Below are 24,694 nucleotides of genomic sequence, written 5' to 3' on the forward strand. Positions count from 1 at the left end.
ATGAAGCTGTTTCAGAGAATGCCAAGAGTGTGCAAAGCTGTCATCAAGGCTAAGGGTTGGCTATTTGAAGAATCTCAAATATAAAATATATTTGATTTGTTTAACACTCTTTTGGTTACTACATGATTCCATGTGTTATTTCATAGTTTTGATGTCTTCACTGTTTCAATGTTTGTTTTTCTACAAATTAGAAAATAGTAAAAAATAAAGAAAGTAGGTGTTCTAGAACTTTTGACCGGTAGTGTACACAAAACATATTCAAGTTTGTATACATTTATGTGAGTATGTGTTTATAAATGTGTGTTCATGTACATATGTTAATTTGTCTCTCTTCTCACCTTGCCTCACGTCTGTCGTCTCTCCACAGGGAGGACTTTGTGGTGGTGCAGCAGGAAATCGTTATGATGAAGGACTGCAAGCACTCTAACATCGTGGCCTACTTTGGCAGTTACTTAAGGTAGCATATTTAAAGGTCCGCACCCCATGCTTCCTCCGCCACCATCCCTAACCTACCCTTCCCTCCTCCACCCCTGTCCTGGCTCAGTCAATTCCCAGCCACTCTCAGGTTTTGAAGTACACACAGGCTCAGCGTAGAGTCGTTCTCCACTGCAGCCAAGCTACGGACAGAGCCTCCGTTCCAAGCCTAGCCGCACTAATGCTAGCATGCTAACAATGTGGCTAATTACCAGCTCTGGGGAAATGATTTGTATTGAACTGCTCAAGAAGTGAGGGAGGTGGAGGGTGGCCATTTTGAGAAGTTTTAACGCGTTGGTTGGCCGAGGGGTAGTTGTGACCTAATAGCCGAACCGCATCATGCTGTGTCACAACCTAGAAAAAGACTCCCAAAAGCATTCATCCATACTCTCTCTCTGCCCCCCCCCAGACTCCACCCTGCCTCTTTGCTTTAGCTTTTTACTCTGACTATTTTGAGCCGTACAGTATCGATTGTAATGTAATTTGTTTCCTTTTGCTCTTTACAGGGGAGATAAATTATGGATATGTATGGAATATTGCGGGGGAGGGTCCCTACAAGACATATATCACGGTAAGCATACACAACAACATACAGCGCACAAACACACATACACACACAAAACACACAAGCATTTGAAAAATGACAGCTGGCTCAACCGGTTCGATGAAGCCAAATTCAATATGTTTCGGTGTGTGGTTTTAAGCTAATTCCTCACTCAAGCTAGACATCCTCTTACTAGGGGTTCGTCCCAAATGGCGCCCTATTCCCTTTATAGTACACTACTTTATACTACGGCCCAGGGGGAATCGGTTGCCATGTTGGACGTAACCTAGCTCCTACCACATAACCAGACAGACAGTTAACAGATTCTTATTACGCTTTTTCTTCTTCTTGTCTTGGTCATTTAAAGGGAAAATCTGCAGTTGCTACGTCCATTTTTGGACTTTAAAAGAGATGATATATCCATTTTATTCTAGAAGAATATAACTTATAAATTGCCTCACGCGCTTAGTTCAACTGTCTTACCCCATCACAACCCAAAATATAAGCTGGTTTTACTCCAATGTTTGTAAACAAACACTGTCTATAGATTTAAAACATGGCTAAAACTATAAGTTTGATGTCATGGATGGTCAGTTTTTGCATCCATAGCTCCATCTATATATTTGAGTAGTTACATTTCTTCAGCCCCATCCCCGAGCTATTTACGAAAGTACTGGTGGCGTGACCACTTTGTAATTGTTGGAACTGCAGATTGCCCATTTAAAGAGCAGGTCATTAGGGCGGCCGTCTTTAGCAGCTGTTTTTGCACTTTTGCGCACACACAGACACATACATACACTCACACAGAGACGGTGTTGATTCTGCTCTTAATGACTGTGCTGGGCTCAGTCGGCTGCGAGGCTCCTCATTAGAGAGACAGGAACAGCAGTCGACACCACCAACTACCGTTGATCTCATCCTCCCACATATCGGCTCCCCGCTGCCACGGAGACGACACGCTGCTCATAATGTCCCCAACCCTAGGCTCCGTCTCCGGAGTACATAGAGGGTCACCGAAACGGAAGGCTTACGTGCTCGGCGCACTGTCCCTCGTGGCCTTCACAATGCCCAGTAGGTTTGTCGCATCGTTACATTCCTTTAACCTTCATCGTTTAGTTGTTGGGTATTCTTAACAAGGCTTAAGGGGGCATGTTGATTAGTCTAACATAGTTTCCTCTCCTTTTCTCCTTTCCATCTGCATTGATCTGAAAATGGAGGATAGGTGAAAGCGGTATGGTAGACCCTAGCTGGGAGTATGCGGTCACCTGTATAGGTTCTTTCAGGTCAGTGCCGATGAAAGAAAGAATATAAAGGAAGGAGGTCATTTTTCCAATTTAAACATGTTCGGTTCTAACTCATGGACGATTAGTACATCTCAAACCAAGTTTATTCACCCAATGGGTCAGACAGCTGAACTGACAAAGACATGTTTATACCAGCACAAGTATATATACCCCAATTTGGGTTAAGTCTCCTCCTTCCCTCTAAACATTACATCTTTATTGCTAGGTAGGAAGTTAAGTGATGTGGGTAATAAACTGTTCCTTCTCTGTGACATGACCTCTGTCCCCATTACTCACTAATTCATAGCTCTCCACTCTTATCAGTGACCGCAACCGTGTGATTGTCTTTCCTTTACACATGTCCAACCTTAATTGACTCCACCATAGCCATTCCTCCTACAGATAACCATTAACTTCTGGTGTAGAAATCAGACTGTGGCCCTTCTCATTTCCAACGGATACCTGATGATTAACAATGTTTCAAGTTGAGAAGTCAGAACCCATCAAACAGGGTCAATGAGTTGGCCAGCTAACCTGTGTAACTATTTGGAAGTAAATTCCTAATTTTTTGGAACGATAAGCTTGAAAGGGGTGGCAGGTAGCCTAGTGGTTAGAGTGTTGGAAAAAGTTTGCAAGATCGAATCCCTGAGCTGACAAGGTAAAAATCTGTCATTCAGCCCCTGAACAAGGCAGTTGTTTGTTCTTAATAAAGGTAAAATATAAAAAATAAAAAATAAAATGGGAATGTTATAATTGATTCAACTGGCTAACTTGGTGACCCTGCTTTTTGATATACCCCTTAGAGCCCTAAGAGAAAGTTAGTCACATGACGGAGCTAATTAAACTAACTGCATCTTTTAATCAGACCCCAATAAACTAGTGCTATCATGACTTGCAATCTACTTAGTAGAACGTTTTAAGAAGATTAGTCTCTCAATGTTATGGCCAAAGCACTCCCACACAGCCTAGGATTGGAGAAGGATGGAGTACGATGCGTGATCTCACTCAAACTGCAGACAGGCAGACAGGCAGACAGGCAGGCAGACAGGCAGGCAGGCAGGCAGGCAGGCAGGCAGGCAGGCAGGCAGACAGACAGACAGACAGACAGACAGACAGACAGACAGACAGACAGACAGACAGACAGACAGACAGACAGACAGACAGACAGACAGACAGACAGACAGACAGACATGTGAGTCAATTCCAGAGGATCATGTTTCAATAGACTGCTATTTTATTTGTTTATACAGGCGATTTCATTGAGAATATGCAATTTACTGTATAGTACTATACATGTTATTGAAATCTAAGAACAACCTAGGAATCTAGCTCTGTCTAATTCAGTAGCAAATATCTTTTTGTTCTGTTTTTAATAGGGTCCTGTTGTGGCTGGTCTGTTCAGTCCAGTCATAACTATTCTAGAGTCCCACAAATAACCTAACGTTGCCAGGTAAAGCTGTCAGATCAACATCCAATTGTGAACCCTGGACCTACATTGCCCACCTTGAACCCATATTGTTGATAAGTGGTTGAAGCTGAGGTTAAATGACACAAAAACTGTACATTGATGATTTTGGGAGGCAAATTTAACCAACAAGCAATATTGATGCAACTTGAAATGCTGATGTGTGCCCACATAAGACCTTTAGCTGAAATAATATTAATGAAATACATGATACATTTGAGTTTAGGTACCAGATGTTGTCTCAATAACCAATGGCGAGGAACCTTTTAATAAAGCACCAGTGCTTCTCAGGCTCCAACCATGTCTCTCCTTATCTTTCAGTGACCGGACCTCTTACAGAATCACAAATAGCCTACGTGTCTCGAGAAACTCTTCAGGTACGTCCATTCACTTTGCCTCCTCCAGCACTCAAGCATTCACTCTTCTTCAGATGTCTTTCAGCTAAAAGCCTTTGAACTGCCTTTGATTTCATCCATCCGCTCGATTGAGATTGAAAACAGCCGTTAGCAATAGCAACATCGTAGGACTATTGTTGTCATTGATTTGTTCGATTTTGATACACACAACTATTATATCATAATAAATCCTTTATTACAAATCGCAAAAAAATAAGTAAACAGACTATTGATTTCCTGGTAAAATGACAGTTCTCTTATGCTTTGGAAAGATATGTGGCTGATTTTGGTTGAATGTGAATTGGCTAAAAAGGGACACCATATTAGGATGGGATATTATTTGTGAAGAGGTCAATGGACTTGACACACTGTCTGCATTTTTCCCTTCACAGGGTCTCTACTATCTACACAACAAAGGGAAAATGCACAGAGACATAAAGGTACGGTGGGACTGGAACAATAACCATTTCAAGCAGGAATGCATTGTGTAGATTAGGATCGAATAGAATACAGTTTATTGTCCTCTTCAAGAAAATCATTTTACACAAGTTTGTACCTACACACAAATAGACCAACACCTTCACCCAGACAAGTACAAAAAACATTTACAGTAGTTTAGTGTGTTCCTCTGGAATTTCTTGGCACAGACAGTGTAATAGCCATTATAAAAACATTTCTGACACGAATAGCCACCATTTGAATCCCCAACAAGACATCTTTCAAAGTCAGTTCAGGCTTGTCCCGTTTGGTCGTTCCCATGCGAAGTTTCGTTCGATAGATAGCCTTGTTAAGAGACTGCTGCATACATGAAACTGCATTGAAAATGTGCAGATACAAGTTGGTATGACATTTGATACGTTGTTGAGAAAACATATGTATAAACGTACTAAACACTTACATAGGCCTATGCAACTGCAAATCCATTGAAGTTGTAATTTTCTTTTATCTGCACAAAGGGAGCAAACATACTGTTGACAGACAACGGGTACGTCAAACTAGGTAAGGAGTCCAGACGTCCAACTGTTTTCTTTGATGTCTGCGTTTCAATATGATGAATAATGGCAATTTGTTGAGTTGAGTGTGTGATCGCCACCTGGCTGTGATTGACAAGCTGTTAATTGTGCTTGGCTGTGAATAGCACCTTCTGCTTGTGTGTGTGTGTGTGTGTGTGTGTGTGTGCGCGCTTTTATACTCAATGTGTGTAGTAAGCTAAATCAAGTCTGAGATGCTACCACTACAATTTATATCATATTCCTTTTGGGAATTTTGCCTACACCAGCTTACATTTTTTGTATAATTACTACAATACATGAGCAGTGCATGATTTTCATTGATTTCAACATTGCTATGCATAATGTATAATTTACTACAGAGCGAACCAGGCTTAGGAAATGGTCATCAAACATGTATTAGACATTCACTGTATTAATGATGAACTGTTGATTGCATTTGGACATTTACAGTTGAAGTTGGAAGTTTGCATACTCTTAGGTTGGAGTCACTAAAACAATTTTTTCAACCACTCCACGCATTTCTTGTTAACAAACTATAGTTTTGGCAAGCCGGTTAGGACATCTACTTTGTACATGACACATGGTAATTTTTCCACCCATTGTTTACAGACAGATTATTTCACTTATAATTCACTTTATCACAATTCCAGTGGGTAAGAAGTTTACATACACTAAGTTGACTGTGCCTTTAAACAGCTTGGAAAATTTCCCGAAATGATGTCATGGCTTTAGAAGCTTCTGATAGGCTAATTGACATCATTTGAGTCAATTGGAGGTGTACCTGTGGATGTATTTCAAGGCCTACCTTTAAACTCAGTGGCTCTTTGCTTGACATTATGGGAAAATCAAAGGAAATAAACCAAGACCTCAGAAAATAAATTGTAGACCTCAACAAGTCTGGTTCAATCTTAGGAGCAATTTCCAAACGCCTGAAGGTACCACATTCATCTGTACAAACAATAGTACGCAAGTATAAACACCATGGGAACATCATTGAGCCGTCATACCGCTCAGGGAGGAGATGCGTTCTGTTTCCTGGAGATGAACGTACTTTGGTGCGAAAAGTGCAAATCAATCCCAGAACAACAGCAAAGGACCTTGCGAAGATGCTGGAGGAAGTACAAAAGTATCTACTGTATATCCACAGTTAAAAGAGTCCTATATCGACATAACCAGAAAGGCCGCTCAGCAAGGAAGAAGCCACTGCTCCAAACCCGCCATAAAAAAGCCAGACTACGGTTTGCAACTGCACAGAGGGACAAAGATCATACTTTTTGGAGAAATGTCCTCTGGTCTGATGAAACAAAAATAGAACTGTTTGGCCATAATGACCATCGAAGAACGCCATCCCAACCTTGAAGCACTGGGGTGGCAGCATCATGTTGTGGGGTGCTTTGCTGCAGGAGTTACTGGTGCACTTTACAAAATAGATGGCATCATGAGGTAGGAAAATTATGTGGATATATTGAAGCAACATCTCAAGACATCAGTCAGGAAGTTAAAGCTTGGTCGCAAATGGGTCTTCCGAATGGACAATGACTCCAAGCATACTTCCAAAGTTGTGGCAAAATGGCTTAAGGACAACAAAGTCAAGGTATTGGAGTGGCCATCACAAAACCCTGACCTCAATCCCATAGATATTGTTGGCAGAACTGAAAAGTGTGTGTGATCAAGGAGGCCTACAAACCTGACTCAGTTACTCCAGCTCTGTCAGGAGGAATGGGCCGAAATTCACCCGACTTATTGTATGAATTTTGTGGAAGGCTACATGAAACATTTGACCCAGGTTAAACAATTTAAAAGCAATACTACCAAATACTAATTGATTGTATGTAAACTTCTGACCCACTGGGAATGTAATGAAAGTAATAAAAGCTTAAATAAATAATTCTCTACTATTATTCTGACATTTCACATTCTTAAAATAAAGTGGTGATCCTAACTGACCTAAAACTGGGAATTTTGACTAGGATTAAATGTCAGGAATTGTGAAAAACTGAGTTTAAATGTTTTTGGCTAAGGTATATGTAAACCTCCGACTTCAACTGTTGATGGGAATAGACCTATAAAGTCAGATTCTCAAATCTTTCATTATTTACTTGGCAGCTGACTTCGGCGTCTCGGCCCAAATCACAATGACCAATGCAAAGAGAAAATCCTTCATCGGCACACTTTACTGGTAATGTCCTTCATCACTTCCCCCCTTCTATCAATTTTCTCTGTCCCTTGATACCCAAGTCAGGTGAATCTATCATGGATCTATCATCCACCATTTTGTCAAGCAGGATATGAATGTGCCCTTCAATTGATTTTAGAAGGTTTTTAACTCCCTAGAGTCGATATCCGTGGCCCCGCAAAAATCTAATTTGCATAATGAAAACATTTCCATCAAAATCCATCAGTTTAAGCTGGATATGTTTTTTTGCATTGCATCTGCCAATGTTGTACTTCTGCATATGTGGTAAAAGTTGGCAGAGAACCCTAACCCCAATCCCGACCCTTACCCTAGACCGGGTTCGTATCCAAATCCTGACCCTCCCCTACCCTCCTCCCCTTACACTGATACACTCTTTCCCTTTTTTGAGCCCACACCTCTCTTTATTCATGTTTTGTTTAGTCTGTTTTGTTTTGACTCCTGTTTTGTTGTTTTTTCATTTCTATAATTATAAAGCAACGTTCTTTCCATGAAAGCGCTATATAAGTTCCATGTTGTAGTAGTACTATTATTATACCTGGCGAAAACCAAACCGTGCATTCCACAGTAAGAACCTCATACCAACAATCAAGCATGGGGGTGGTAGTGTGATGGTTTGGGGATGCTGACTCAGGACCTGGACAACTTGCCTTAATAGAAGGAACCATGAATTCTGCTCTGTATCAGAGTATTCTGCAGGACAATGTCAGGCCAGCCATCTGTGAGCTGAAGCTGAAGTGCAGCTGGGTCATCTAGCAAGACAAAGATCCATAAACACAATTAAGTCTACATGAAAGTGGCTAAAAAGCAACAAATGTTTCATTTTGGAATGGCCTAGTCAATGTCCAGACTTAATCCTAATTGAGATGTTGGAGCAGGACTTGAAATGAGCAGTTCATACTTGAAAACCCACAAATGTCACCAAGTTAAGCAGTTCTGCATGCAAGACTGGGCCAAAATTCCTCACAGCGATGTGAGAGACTGATCAACAACTACAGGAAGCATTTGGTTGCAGCTAAAGGAGGCACAACCAGTTATTGAGTGTAAGGGGCAATTACTTTTTCACACAGGGGAATTGGGTGTTGCATAACTTTGTAAATTAAATAAATAGGTATATTTTTTGGGGGGGGGGATCTCAGGTTCCCTTTATCTAAGATCTGATAACATTCAGTATCAAAAATATGCAAAAATAGAGAAAATCAGAAAGGGGCAAATACTTTTCACAGCACTGTAGGACAGACACTTCAGAACAAACTTATTTTAGTCAACAACAAAAAAAATTCTTCATTTTTAAAATTTAAAATTGTATTTCTTAAAATTCTAAATCAAATAGCTAAATGATATTTGGTATGACTTTCTTAAAATAATCCCATATGTTAGTTTAGTAGAACCCCCGCCCAGCTTAGGCAGGGCTTAGACTCTAGGGGGTTAACATATTCTGATTATATTGATTTGGTGGTGGTGGTTGTGATGATGATGATGATGAGCGGCAGGTAGACTAGTGGTTAAGTGCCGACTAGGTGAAAAATCTGTCTGTGCCCTTGAGCAAGGCACTTAACTCTAATTGCTCCAGTAAGTCGCTCTGGATAAGAGCGTCTGATAAATGACTGAAATGTAATAATAATGTTGTTCTAAATTGTATTATCAAATCCAATTTTAGAACAGTGTATTCGATTGATTTTAAAAAAGTAACCTATTAAACATAACTTTCACAAATAAGCCTTATAAATGCTTATAAATTGTAAAACTTAAAATCATTGCTGGCTCTAGCCATTTTGGGTAATTAAGTGAGTTTTGGTAGGGTTGCCACCCCCGACCTTGACGGCAAAACATTTGTGGCCCCCTACTTGGCACCCCTAGCGGTCGAACCACCGCTAAACAAAAGTTTATACATTTTTACAAAATGTGTTAATATTTATAAACATTTTTTTATAAGCGAGTAATTGGCACATACAGTGAGTTATACAGTTGAGTTCAGAGGTCTTGGTTGAGATGCCCCTGTAGTGTTAATTGCTATTGACTGTGCCAAGGCTATGTGGTGAACGGTTCATTTAACTGAGCCGACTCCCTGTGTGCAGGATGGCACCTGAGGTGGCAGCCGTGGAGAGGAAGGGCGGGTACAACCAACTGTGCAACATCTGGGCGGTGGGCATCACCGCCATCGAGCTGGCAGAGCTGCAGCCGCCCATGTTCGACCTTCACCCGATGAGGTTAGCATTTGAACCTGTTGGCATCAGACCAGGGCCCTTTTTTTTGACAGAGACCTTTATGAAATGAAGAGCACAGAGAGAATGGAGACACAGAATAAGGCCAGTAGGTGCCGGGATTCTTATCCATGCATGCAGGGGAATCGTATACATTCACCCTCCGCATGTATTTGGACAGTGAAGCATAAATCTTTTGGGGCTCTATACTCAAGCATTTTGGATTTGAGATTAAATGTTTCATATGAGGCGACAGTACAGAATGACACCTTTTACTTGAGGTTATTTTCAGACATATCTGTTTTACCATTAAGAAATTAAAGCACTTTTATGTAGCTAGTCTCCCATTTGAAGTCAAAGGTATTTGGACAAATTCACTTATAGTTTATTGAAGTAGTCAATAGTTAAGTATTTGGTCCCATATTTCTAACACGCAATGACTCGACAAAGTCGTTGTATGCATTTGCAGAACGTAAAGAAAGCAGATCATAATTATTTTCAATGTATGTTTAGAAAGTTAGCGCCTTTAACTGAGTAAAAGCAAGGATTGGAAGTGAAAGGGCTGATTTCCTTAAATACACAACTGCACCTTTTTTGTTTTTCTCAGAGCCCTGTTTTTTATGACCAAAAGTAACTTCCAGCCGCCCAAGTTGAAAGACCAGGTGAAGTGGTAAGTGTCTTTACGCTTGCTGCCTGCAACAACCTTAACCCTGTCCGGTTCTATCTCGTTACTTGAACACACCGTCCTCTCCCACCCCAACACTTATACGCTAGAACTGGATGGAAAAAGAGACGTAATACAATATTAATGAATCAAATCAAAATGCTGCTAAAATATTAACAGTCAGACACACCTGTCATATGGGTAAAGGAGCCTCAGATTTGTGTCAATGTCATTGGACTCAGAGAAAGGCTTTTTTTGTGGGGAGTGGTTTGAGAATGGACAGCCTAACTCGATTTACACATAATATGGGGTCAAGTTTTATCCCAAAGAGGTTTGATCATTATTAGCATATACATTTGAATATTTACTTTAAAAAATGATAGAATGGATGAAATATATATATTTTTTAATACAATTTCGTTTTCCCTCCCCAAGGACCAGTAATTTTCATCATTTTGTAAAAATATCGTTGACAAAAATCCAAAGAAAAGGCCTTCCTCAGACAAGCTGCTGCAGGTAAGATGATCTTGGCCTGAGCTACATAACAGCAATGTGATTGTAGTGATGTCATTGTGTGGATCAAGGGATTTGGTTGCCTCAATGACAACCCAAAGAGTATTGTTCGTAAGGAAGTCTTTCAAATGTTCAAGGTCAAGATTGGGTGAAATAGTGTGAATATTTGGAAATAGAGCCCCCTTTGCAGTTGTTATACATACACTGGTTAAATGGGCAATATGAAGTTCAAACAATAACAAGCACTGACCCCGCCACTGTTTTTGTAAACAGCTGAGGAATGGTGCTGGAGAAATTGAACCACTCTCAAATTAATAGAATGAGCTAGCGGATTCAAGGAATAATGATACTGTATCAACATTATAGTTTTAACCATGTTTAAAATAAAATAACATGTATTGGTCACATACACGTGTTTAACAGATGTTATTGTGGGTGTAGCAAAATGCACAATGCAGTAATAGCTAACAAGTAATATCTAACCGTTTCACAACATACAGTGCCTTGCGAAAGTATTCGGCCCCCTTGAACTTTGCGACCTTTTGCCACATTTCAGGCTTCAAACATAAAGATATAAAACTGTATTTTTTTGTGAAGAATAAACAACAAGTGGGACACAATCATGAAGTGGAACGACATTTATTGGATATTTCAAACTTTTTTAACAAATCAAAAACTGAAAACTTGGGCGTGCAAAATTATTCAGCCCCTTTACTTTCAGTGCAGCAAACTCTCTCCAGAAGTTCAGTGAGGATCTCTGAATGATCCAATGTTGACCTAAATGACTAATGATGATAAATACAAAAAAAAGAAAAAAAGAGGGAAAAAAAGAAGAAAAAAAAGAGGAAGAAGCCACTGCTCCAAAACCGCCATAAAAAAGCCGGTTTGCAAATGCACATGAGGACAAAGATCGTACTTTTTGGAGAAATGTCCTCTGGTCTGATGAAACAAAAATAGAACTGTTTGGCCATAATGACCATTGTTATGTTTGGAGGAAAAAGGGGGAGGCTTGCAAGCCGAAGAACACCATCCCAACCGTGAAGCACTGGGGTGTCAGCATCATATTGTGGGGGTGCTTTGCTGCAGGACGAACTGGTGCACTTCACAAAATAGATGGTATCATAAGGGCGGAAAATGACGTGGATATATTGAAGCGACATCTCAAGACATCAGTCAGGAAGTTAAAGCTTGGTCGCAAATGCGTCTTCCAAATGGACAATGACCCCAAGCATACTTCCAAAGTTATGGCAAAATGGCTTAAGGACAACAAAGTCAATGTATTGGAGTGGCTATCACAAAGCCCTGACCTCAATTCTATAGAAAATATGTTGGCAGAACTGAAAAAGCGTGTGTGAGCATGGAGGCCTACAAACCCAAGTTAAACAATTTTAAAGGCAATGCTACCAAATACTAATTGATTGTATGTAAACTTCTGACCCACTGGGAATGTGATGAAATAAATAAAAGCTGAAATAAATCATTCTCTCTACTATTATTCTGACATTTCACATTCTTAAAATAAAGTGGTGATCCTAACTGACCTAAAACAGGGAATTGTTTATTGAGATTCAATTGCAGGAATTGTGAAAAACTGAGTTTAAATGTATTTGGCTAAGGTGTATGTCAACTTCCGACTTCAACTGTACATATGAGATGGGTGATGGAATATTTACACACAATTAAAGTGACTAAAATGCCGTAGAATAGCTTGGAGCACAGTCTATACCTATGAGATGAGTTGTGCTAGATCCGGAAACGTTATTAAAGTGGCTAGTGATCCATTTCTAAAAGTGGGCAGTGATTCCTGATAGGGCTATAGGCAGCCGCCTCTGATGTGCAAGTGATTGCTGTTTAGCAGTCTGATGGCCTTGAGATAGAAGCTGTTTTTCAGTCTTTAGTCCCAGCTTTGATGCACCTGTATTGATCTTGCCTTCCGGATGATAGCGGGGTGAACAGGCAGTGGCTCGGGTGGTTGATGTCCTTGATTTTCTTTTGGGCCTTCCTGTGGCATCGGGTGGTGTAGGTGTCCAGGAGGGGGGGGATTTTGCCCCCAGTTATACACTTTGAGGCTATACAGTGTTTGTTTTCAAGTAAAACAAGCTTACATTTTGGGTTCTGATGGTGTATGACAGTTGAGCTAAGCTCATGAGACATTTAAAAGATTCTTAAAGAATCAATGGGTAAACATTTATTTAACAGTCCAAAAAAGGATGTTGCAATTGCAGAAAGTGCTGTAGAAAGTGCTTCAGTTTCCACATAGGAACTCTTATTTACTCTTAGCCTGAGGTTTGTGTTCTTAGAACTCGACCATGTATATCACTCAAATAAACTTGGACAGAGGAACCCACCTAACTCTTACAGGCTCAACCGTTTTAATATTTTATCTTAGAAATCTTGTTTAGATCTACCTCACTTAAAGTGCCTTTTACACATTACTCTTTAGCCTTTTAATAATCTATTGCACAAGCATGTAATAATCTCTTGTGTCATGCTTGTCTGAGGCAAATGGCACCCTATGCCCATATTTGGGACACAACCTAAATGTATTGTCTGTCTTGTGTTTTTGTATGTCAGTTCATATCAGATGCACCACTTTAGCCCTGAATCTAATTGTCCTAAGGGGATGGATAAAGATGTATCTTATCTCATCTTAGATAACATTTTCCCCAAGCCAAGCCAACTCCTGTTTTATTCAACTGCTATTTGGCTCAAGAGGGAACAACCACAGCAGGAAATGTATTTTTTTTAATAATTGAGAGCTATGATTAATTTGTTTTACTCAATTGCATTTCTCATAATGCAATCTTTCTGACACGTGGTTTTTCTTGACTGAATCTGGCCCATAGTCTCCTACAGTTAGTCTGGTCTCAGATCTGTTTGTGTTGTCTTGCCAACTGCTATAGTCATTGCCCCATCAATAACCATAAGAATTGGCAAGATCGCGCAAACAGATCCGAGACCAGGCTATCCTACAGTATGAACTCAGCTTCATTGTTGTCCCCTGATGTTTTCCCAGCATCCCTTTGTCTCGCAACCTCTAAGTCGCACGCTGGCCATCGAGCTCTTGGACAAGGCCAGCAACCCGGACCACTCCTCCTACGACGACCACTTAGATGATGAGCCCGAAGAGTCCGAGGAGGTACAGTACAGCTGCAGACACTCACAGGACACATCCTCATTTAATCAAAACCGGTAACCTTTGCTAGTCTGTTAATACAATCTTTCCAACTCCTTGTCACTCAGTGTCAATCCAAACATTTGGCATAACTGTTCCATAAGGAGTTGTCAAGATAGCAGAATCAGACTGGCACCCAGGCTAGGTTGTCTCCAAAGTTGCCATTATTCAATGGTGACATCAATTCTCACAGTGGAAATAGTAATCATTTAGATTTTCATTTGTCTTATCCTGTATTCCTGGTTACTGGTTTTGATTGATCAAGGCCCTAAATCATTTTATTTGACTACAAAGGACTATCATTGGTTATAGAGCATCTATTGTACTTTGTCATACAGAACATTGTGTCACTGTAGGTTTTAGGGGTCAATTTAGTCCGTGTATGATGCACAGCAAGAGTTTGATGGGAGTGCTTTTGCTATTCAAAGCCACTGTATTCACACTCAGCAGTACTTTTATCTTTGTCAATATTATACTAGAATACACTGACTGAACATTCTGTCTTGTTCATTGGCACACTTAAATGCATATTTTGTAGACAATTACAGAATGTATAATATTATACCGCATCTACACATTTTTGTTTGAATTTTAAAGATGTATTAGCCTTAGCATAAGCATTAATTAGCCTCTTAGCTGCCTGCAATTTTTATTTTTATTTTTTACATTTCCTCAACATTGTCTCATCAAATGTACGCATGACTCATTCCAAAAAGTTGCACTGTCACTTTAGCTGGCAGTAGTCACACATTGTCCAAGGCCCATAATAACTGACTCTAGGTGTTGCCTTAAAGGAATTATTTCGCTTGTTTCACCCCCTGTCCTGTCTTCAACTGCTCCGGGGTAAAGATTCCCCTAGGTACAGATCTATGATCAGCTTCCTTTCCCCCAAGCCTAACCTTAAACATTAGTGGGGGAAATGCAAAACTGACCAAAGATCAGCATCTAAGAGCAATTTCACCCTAATCCTCCTCAACTCCTCTTATCAGTTGGGCTGAGTGTCTCTGTCTCTCTCCTTTGCCCTTAGTTGAAATACAAGAGGGTGCTTTGGCTCATACTGGGGTGTGTTTCAACCCGTTGTCCCCGTATCTCGATGACTCCCATGCTTTTCCGTTGGCAGAGAGGTACCGTGTGTCTGTCTGTGTGTTTGTGGGCGTTGTGGGCCTATATGGGTGTGTTTGCTTGCTCTGGTAATTGAGATTGTGTGCACACAGGCATAGATGTGTGGTTCGTTTTTTTAAACGTCTGTGCATGGTAAGTGTGTTCGGGTGTAACATCATTAATGAGCATGTGCTGAAATTGTTTGATGTGGAGAATGGTTTGAAACCATTGGGTCCTTGCTAAAGCTAAAATGTATGATACATTTTACCATTTGAGTACTTAGTCCCACTTTACAGTGGGTGACCTTAATAAATATTTACATCAGGTAGTATAATTACAGTGTAGATACTGTAGAGCTGCATGTAAATACAAAGGTATCGGGGACACTTATTGTAAATTAGAACCAAATGCTATTTGTCTTTAATGGTAGAACCATGTGGATCAGTTGGTAGTGCATGGTGCGCGCAACTCCAGGGTTGTGGGTTCAATTCCCACGGGATCCACTACAAAAAAAGTATGAAAATGTATGCACCCACTACTGGATAAGAGCATCTGCTAAATGAATAAAATGTAGACAAGAATGGTCATATATTATATCCCAAGTTTAAGTTGTGCTGGAGAAGCTCCTTCAACCGCCCCTGGCTTCCGACGGTTTGGCTCTAAATGCTTTTAGTCAACCAGGCAGTGAAGGACATCCTTCAACTGCCATTTTGTGCCCTGGGAATGTTAGTTCCACTGTGAGCCCTTCACATAAAGTAAAGTGCATGTCCTCTGATGCACGAAGGAGGACACACTGCTAAATAAATAACAGTGGAAGCCATCCTGGGACTACCTTGGCTGCCCCCAAATGTCACCCTGGTCCCTACATAGTGCACTACTTGGGCTGTGCTCATAATTAGTGCACTATATAGGAAATGGGCAGCCATTTGGGACGCACACCTTTCTTATAGTCATGACACAGAAGACGACTGGCAGCCAACTAATGATTTTCCCCACATGGCTTAGTGGAAGGGAGGATATCAGGTTGATACCCCCGCAGAAGGGTCATTTTCATTACACGTGTCATCAAAGTGCGACATTCAATGGTGGTATTTTTACACTAGCCTTTTTAATCAGGGAAATGTGGAAGGTTGCCAGGAAGACGTGACTCACTTGTTTCCCAAATGGAACCCTATTCCCTACATGGTGCACTACTTTTGACTAGGATCCATAGGCGTCTAACAATGTGGTCAAAAGTAGTGCACTATAAAAGGAATAGGGTGCCATTTGGGACGTATGCGCCGGCTGCCAAGACTGTTTGAATACTTGTTATTCTTTCATTTGAAATCTTGTTCTTCTCTCATCGGCAGGGTAGCCTAGTGGTTAGAGCGTTGGACTCGTAACCGGAAGGTTGCAAGTTCAAATCTCCGAGCTGACAAGGAACAAATCTGTTGTTCTGCCCCTGAACAGGCAGTTAACCCACTGTTCCTAGGCCGTCATTGAAAATAAGAATTTGTTCTTAACTGACTTGCCTAGTAAAAAATCTTTATCGCTGATTGTCGTTACATTATACTGGTCTTACCAGAGAGGAAGAGACGAAGCGAGAGGTTTCACTCTCACTGAAATCTAAGCATGTCGCCTGTCTTCCGCCAATGGGACAACAACTCCCATTGTTAGGAAGGAGACATGAGCATCTCATCATTATATACAGATCTCTTATCTTACCTCTTGACGCTAATTACAGTGCATTCGGAAAGTATTCAGACCCCTTCCCCTTTTCCACATTTTGTTACGTTACGCCTTATTCCCCAAAAAAATGTCCTCATCAATCTATACACTGCCCCACAATGACAAAGCGAAAACATGTTTTTAGAAATGTTTACAAATTTTATGAAAAATAATAAACATAAATACAGGGCAGGGGGTAAATAAGTATTCAGACCCTTTGCTATGAGACTCGAAATTTAGCTCAGGTGCATCCTGTTTCCATTGATCATCCTTTAGATGTTTCTACAACTTGATTGGGGTCCACCTGTGATAAATTCAATCGATTGGACATTACTTGAAAGGCACACACCTGTAAGGTCTCACAGTTGGCAGTGCATGACAGAGCAGGATTGTGTCGAGGCACAGATCTGGGGAAGGGTACCAAAACATTTCTGCCACATTGAAGGTCCCGACGAACACAATGGCTTCCATCATTCTTAAATGGAAGAAGCTTGGGACCACCAAGACTCTTCCTAGAGCTGGCCACCCAGCCAAACGGCGCAATCGGGGGAGAAGGGCCTTGGTCACTCTGACAGAGCTCCAGAGTTCCTCTGTGGAGATAGGAGAACCTTCCAGAAGGACAATCATCTCTACAGCACTCCATCAATCAGGCATCTATGTTAGAGTGGCCAGACGGAAGCCACTCCTTAGTAAAAGGCACATGACAGCCCGCTTGGAGTTTGCCAAAAGGCAGCTAACGAACTCTGAGACCATAAGATACAAAATCCTCACGTCTGATGAAACCAAGATTGAATTCTTTGGCTTGAATGCCAAGCGTCACGTCTGGAGGAAACTTAGCACCTTCCCTACGGGGAAGCGTGGTGGCAGCATCATCCTTTGGTGATGTTCTTCAGCAGCAGGAACTGGGAAACTAGTCAGCATTGAGGGAAAGATGAACGGAGCAAAGTAAAAAGATACTTAATGAAAACCTCCTCCAGAGTGCTCAGGACCTCAGACTGAGGTGAAGGTTCACCTTCCAACAGGACAACGACCCTAAGCACACAGCCAAGACAATGCCAGGAGTGGCTTCGGAAACAATTCTCTGAATGCCCTTGAGTGGTCCAGCCAATGCCCGGACTCGAACCCAATCGAACATCTCTGGAGAGATCTTAAAATAGCTGTGCAGCGACACTCCCCATTCAACCTGACAGAGCTTGAGAGGCTCTGCAGAGAATAATGGGAGAAACTCCTCAAATGCAGATGTGCCAAGCTTGTAGCGCGATTCCCAAGACAACTCAAGGCTGGAATCGCTGTATATTGATGAGGGGGAAAAAAACAATTGAGTCAATTTTAGAATAAGGCTGTAACGTAACAATGTGGAAAAAGTGAAGGGGTCTTGAATACTTTTTCTACACACCCCTTGCACAGTCTTCACATTTTGCTGCCTTAAAATTACATATAATAAGGGATTACACTGGAATTTTTACCTACAGATCTACACAATCTACTCCATTTTTTAAATGATAGAAACATTTCTAAAGAGTTAATACTTGGTGGAAGTACATTTGGCAGCCATTACAATATTGAATAATATTATACCAACTTTGCATAACTCTTAGGGCAACATATGTCCATTATTTTTGTCAAAATTGCTTAAGATCAGTAAATTTGGTTGGGAATCAATGGTGAACAGGAATAATTAAACCTTGTCTCTGATTTTCAAGCAACTTTAATTCAGGGCTGAGACTAAACCACTCAAACACTCAACACCTCTTGGAAAGCCACTGGTGTGTCTTTGGCATAACAATGTGTGTAATTGTCTGGCTGAAAAATATAACTCCACCCCAGGGTTAGGTTTTCAGAAGACTGAGGCTGGTGTTCCTTTTTACCTGGGCTTTGTTCCTTTCATATTTATTTTGATCCTGACAAATTCCCCAGTCCCTGCCAATGACCAGCATACCCATTACATAAAGCTGCCACCACAATACTGTAAAATACAATTAAATCCCATTTTGAAATGTAATTTTAAGGCAGTATCAGATGCATACAAGCACAGTGAAATAATATCAAACACTTTCATAAACGGTACTGTAGGGGGTATGTATGTCAGAATGCCTGCATCAGACAATGCTATATTTTTGCCTTGCGACTAATGTATTCCTAGCCTGGTCCCAGATCGGTTTGGGCTGACAATGACCGTAACATTTGGCAATACAGCACAAACAGATCTGGGACCAGGCTAGTTAGTGTTGTACTGTTTCCCTCACTCCACTTTATCTGTTTTGACAGCCCCCTGTATTGGTGCCGCATCGGATTCAGTCTGGGAACACACGAGAAGGGAAGACCCTCTCTGAGATCAAATGTGAGTGTCTTCAGTAGCATTTTACTTAATCCCTTTGGTATAAGACTGTTATAAGAGTGACATTAGCATGCCATAGTATGTCATAAGCATTCATGACTAGGGCAGTTAGGGTGAACGTATTACCACCATACCGGCGGTCACGAGTCATGAAGGCAGTCTAATTCCACATGAATTTTTAGTCACAGTAAATTAGGCTTCTCCCAGCCCTGATGCTGCTAATGTTCATTAGTAGCCTACAAAACTTGCTAACTGCCTGGTACTCAGCACTCTATTGTCCCTCTAATGTCTCTGACGTCAATGCCAATGTATTTAAAAATCTAATCAAACACTTCATGAGAGCACATGAGCTAATGTTGCGCAACATTTCAGTAGGCTATTGTCAGGACCCGGTTACGAACCTGGGTCTCCGGTGTGAGAAACAGTCACTTAACCAACTGAGCCACGAATAGTCAGCAGAACCCAGAAGATGAGGCAGACACAGCAGTACTTAAGACAGTGTATTTAATAAAGTAAAAAGGAGAAGTCCTTCAATACAAAAATGGCAAATCCAAAAGGTGGTAGGAATAGCACAAAAAAGCCTCAAGAGATACTCAAAAACAAAAACAGAATTCCACAAGAGCATCCACCGGAATCGACAAGAATACACAGAACACTAGGGCTGGGTGCTAACATACAAACACAGAGCCCAGAACTGAGGGAAACTAAGGGTTTAAATACAATCAGGGGAAACAAGGCACAGGTGCAAATAATAATGGGGAACAAGGGAAAAAACATAAGGTCAAAAAGCACAATGGGGGCATCTAGTGACCAAAACCCGACAGGCTATGCAATTGTGCATTAAAACAGAGTAATGGCCTCTAATAAGAATAGGAGGATCAGCATTCTATAGGCTAGGCCTACTATATTTATTTCTCAACTTTCTTAATATTAAGCACATTGCTTATATTTACAACAGGAGTACCTGGCTGGCATGAAAATAAACCACGGGGAAAAGTGTCCTTCAGTCGCAATTTAAGTGCATAGATTACATGTATTTTTTTCCTGCCGACCCTGTTTCTAAATAGGTGCTTGATTATGGTCCATTCTAAATCAAAACCTATTTCACACATATATTATTTAGTATATGTAAAAACTATATTAAATCAAGAATTGTCTGATGGGTGACAATATTAGCCAATTACTTGTGAATTATATGTTATCACTTGTGAATGATGACCAGCTTAAGAAACAATGCCTTTTTTTTGTGCTACTTTTTGAATCATAGTCACATGTCATGTAGCCTAGTCCATAGGTGTATATGTTTTAAGGTTTGTATCACAACTAAAGTGGCCAACGGGCATACATAAGCAGCGCTTGAGTTTCTAGTTTGGGGAAGGTCATTTTCACCTTATGCACCTTTATAATGAAAGCATTACATGGATAATTGCATTTGTGGTCATTTTTGATAATGGTGTTTTCCGCTAATGTAACATTCACGCTTATTGAAATAATACTACCATGTGCGCATTGCTGTGCTTATAATGTGAAGAAATAGCCTTATCGCTTAGCTTAAAATATTGATAAACTTTCTGATCTGTTGCATCAGCCAAAATTCTTTTTTTTTTATGCTAGTGGTTATATTAATTTGGGATCTATCGCATCCCGCAACTGTCCCAGACTATGTTTGGAATATTTATTTATCGCACAGAATAGAATAGGTTCACCTTTGTACTATGGGGGATAGTAGATTGACATAGGCTAGTGCTTTCACTGTTCGTTAGGCCTACTCATCTTGTTGGCTGACAAAAAGTAAATGTGGACAGTTCTTCAAATATCCTCAATATGCTCCTGGGATGTGTCGTTCTTCACTTGTAGCTTGTGAGAAAGACCCGATCACTTGATGGAGAACGCATCACTCAGGGAGAAGTGCACAATGGCCGCTGGCCACAAAAGACTTGGGTTTTGTTTGTTTTGTTTGCATTACAGCCACACAAAGGGATGCCGCCGTGAAATTCCGAGGCATTATCAAGTGCTTGTCAAATTGCGAGTGACTGATGTAGTGTGTACAGCCTGCACACAAAAAAAACAATGCAGAGCTCATGCCTTTCAAGCAAAACATTTTAGAGTCCCATCATGCAGCCTTACAATGTATTAAAAATCAAAACATATAGCCTAACGTTTGTAGAACTAAAGTTTAAGTAAAATAACTCTAAATTAAGCATGTAGGAATACCTATTTCTTTGTTAACCGCTTAACACAGAATAGCCGCATGTGCTCACTCCCTCAAATCGTATATTCAGATTTGTTCAATTGTATTCTTCATACTACAAAATAATGCCACCGACTCAAATCTTGTCTGGTAAATGAACTAGTGTAGCCCAAAGCCATTTGGCATAGCCAGATCAGGACCTCAGGACAACTCAGAATATGCTATTCTGCTCTTCTGAAATATACTACATCTTCTTCATATCATGCTTCTTTGGGCCTGTCTAAAATAAACAACATATTTATTGTGAAGGTGTAGGCTATATTACATGGATTATGCGTGGAAGCCAGGAGATGCAAAATGTGTTTGTTAATTAACGGTAAATTACCGTGAGACTGACAGTTTATTTGTTTAACAATCACCGTCTGACAGTATTTTGTGACCGCTACAGCCTTAGTCATGACATGTCAAATGATACAACACTGAAAGGTTACATGGTTAGATCTTCCGGAAGATTGAAAACCATAACAAAAAAAATTAAACCTTCTGTTTCGGACTCAACGTGTCAATGTATGGCTCATACATGCATAATAAATGATCTACAGTCCTCTCCAAGCGGAAAAAGCATCTGAATCCTTACATTCTTACCTGCCATCATTTAGTGCATGAGATTACGCACACGTGCCTGTCATGTATTGCGCTCTGAAGCAAGTTTTCAAGTGCCTGCATGGCTTACCGTTAGTTGTTTTGATAGCAGCTAAAATACATGGATCAAATCCATGCATCATAAGTTAGAAAACATCTGAAATTAGAAGTTATATATATATTTTTTTTTTAGTATACTAGCAGACACTCATATCCAGTTTGATTTACAGTAGCCATTAGGGTTGAGTACCTTGCTCAAGGGCACATTGACAGATTTTTCACCGAGTTGGATCAGGGGTTTGAACCAGCAATCTTGTATTTTATTTGCATTTTGTAATATATTGTGCAATAGGCTATAAGGTTTATACAAGACGCGTCCATCCATTCCGTTCGTGAATCGTGATATGAATGTATACTACAAACTTTCCCATGTTTGTTCAATGAACCATAAACAATTAATGAACATGTACCTGTGGAACGGTCGTCAAGACACTAACAGCTTACAGACGGTAGGCAATTAAGGTCACAGGTATGACATTTTAGGTCACTAAAGAGGCCTTTCTACTGCTCATCTGCATGAGCATGCCTTAGGAATGCTGCAAGGAGGCATGAGGACTGCAGATGTGGCCAGGGCAATAGATTGCAATGTCCGTACTGTGAGATGCCTAAGCCAGCACTACAGGGAGACAGGACGGACAGCTGATCGTCCTCGCAGTGACAGACCACATGTAACAACACCTGCACAGGATCGGTACATCCGAACATCACACCTGCGGGACAGGCATAGGATGGCAACAACAACTTGTTGTCATTGCAGGCAATCTCAACACAGTGCGTTACCGGGAAGACATCCTCCTCCCTCATGTGGCACCCTTCCTGCAGGCTCATCCTGACATGACCCTCCAGCATGACAATGCCACCAGCCATACTGCTCGTTCTGTGCGTGATTTCCTGCAAGACAGGAATGTCAGTGTTCTGCCATGGCCTGCGAATAGCCCGGATCTCAATCCCATTGAGCACGTCTGGGACCTGTTGGATCGGAAGGTGAGGGCAAGGGCCAGAAATGTCTTGGAATTTGCAGGTGCCTTGGTGGAAGAGTGGGGTAACATCTCAGAGCAAGAACTGGCAAATATGGTGCTGTCCATGAGGAGGAGATGCACTGCAGTACTTAATGCAGCTGCTGGCCAGACCAGATACTGACTGTTACTTTTGACCCCCCCCCCTTTGTTCAGGGACACATTATTCCATTTCTGTTAGTCACATGTCTGTGGAACTTGTTCAGTTCATGTCTCAGTTGTTGGATCTTGTTATGTTCATACAATTATTTACACAATGTTAAGTTTGCTGAAAAGAAACACAGTTGACAGTGAGAGGACATTTCTTTCTTTTGCCAAAAGGAAGCTAAAGGACTCTGAGACCATAATAAACAAAATTCTCAGGTCTGATGAAACCAAGATTGAACTCTTTGGCTTGAATGCCAAGCGTCACGCCATTCTCCCCCAATTGACTTTCAAGGAGTAGGACATTTGATGCAACTATATAATCAAAAGTAGATGGACACCCCTTCAAATTAGTGAATTTGGCTATTTCAGCCACACCCGTTGCTGAGCAGTGTATAAAATTGAGCACACAGCATGCAGTCTTAATAGACTGGCATTGGCAGTAGAATGGCCTTACTAAAGAGCTCAGGCACTGTCATAGGATGCCACCTTTCCAACAAGTCAGTTCGTCAAATTTATGCCCCGCTAGAGCTGCCCCGATCAACTGTAAGTGCTGTTATTATGAAGTGGAAACGTCTAGGAGCAACAACGGCTCAGCTGGGAAACGCATTATGAATATTATGAATCACACTTCACCACCGACAGACAAATCTGGTTTTGGCGGTTGCCAGGAGAACGTTGCATGCCCCAATGCATAGTGGCAACTGTAAAGTTTGGTGGATGAGGAATACCGGTCTGGGGCTGTTTTTCATGGTTCGAGCCAGTCCCCTTAGTTTCAGTGAAGGGAAATCTTAGCAATACAGCATACAATAATATTCTACACAATTCTGTGCTTCCAACTTTGTGGAAACAGTTCCAGCATGACAATTTCCCTGTGCACAAAGTGCGGTCCATACAGATGGTTTCCCAAGATCGGTGTGGAGAACTTGAATGGCCTGCACAGAGACCTGACTTCAACCTCATCGAACACTTTTGGGATGAATTGGAACGCCGACTGCGAGCCAGGCATAATTGCCCAACATCAGTGCCTGATGCAAGTCCCCGCAGCAATGTTCTGTCATCAAGTGGAAAGCCTTCCGAGCAGAGTGGAGGCTGTTATAGCAGCAAAGGGGGACCAACTTCATATTAATAACCATGATTTTGGAATGAGATATTTGATGAGCAGGTGTCCACAAACTTATGGTCATGTATTGTAGAAGTGTACATTTTCTGTAGTTTAAACTTACTTTATAACATTTGCTTGCTCGTTTGCCATATTAGTCTGATGGGACCATACCCTACAACGGGAGCGAGCCTGCAACAACAGAACTTGATAGAGAATGTTTATTGGCAGGTGGAATGAGGTCCAGTAAGGTTGCAAGGTTAAAGTGAGAGGCGGGATTCAGGTCAGCACAGTATTGTCCAATGAGATTGTGAGGTGAGCCCAACATGCACACCCCACATGCACACATGCCGTTTTGGGTTGTGAGCTCTACTTTCAAAACAACTGGCTGAAATGATAAAAATCATTTTTATTTACGACTGCGTCAAGTGAGTAGCCACAATCTAACATCTCGCACAGGTCATGGTGA

General features: G+C 41.1%; 1 pseudogene; it reads left to right on the forward strand.

Moving 5' to 3' along the window:
• The first annotated feature begins 311 nt into the window (after positions 1–311).
• LOC135520228 (mitogen-activated protein kinase kinase kinase kinase 3-like) overlaps positions 312–24,694 on the forward strand; it is a 52,445-nt pseudogene continuing 28,062 nt past the window's right edge.

Source organism: Oncorhynchus masou, chromosome 4, assembly GCF_036934945.1.
Source record: "Oncorhynchus masou masou isolate Uvic2021 chromosome 4, UVic_Omas_1.1, whole genome shotgun sequence".
NCBI classification, from domain to species: Eukaryota; Metazoa; Chordata; class Actinopteri; order Salmoniformes; family Salmonidae; genus Oncorhynchus; species Oncorhynchus masou.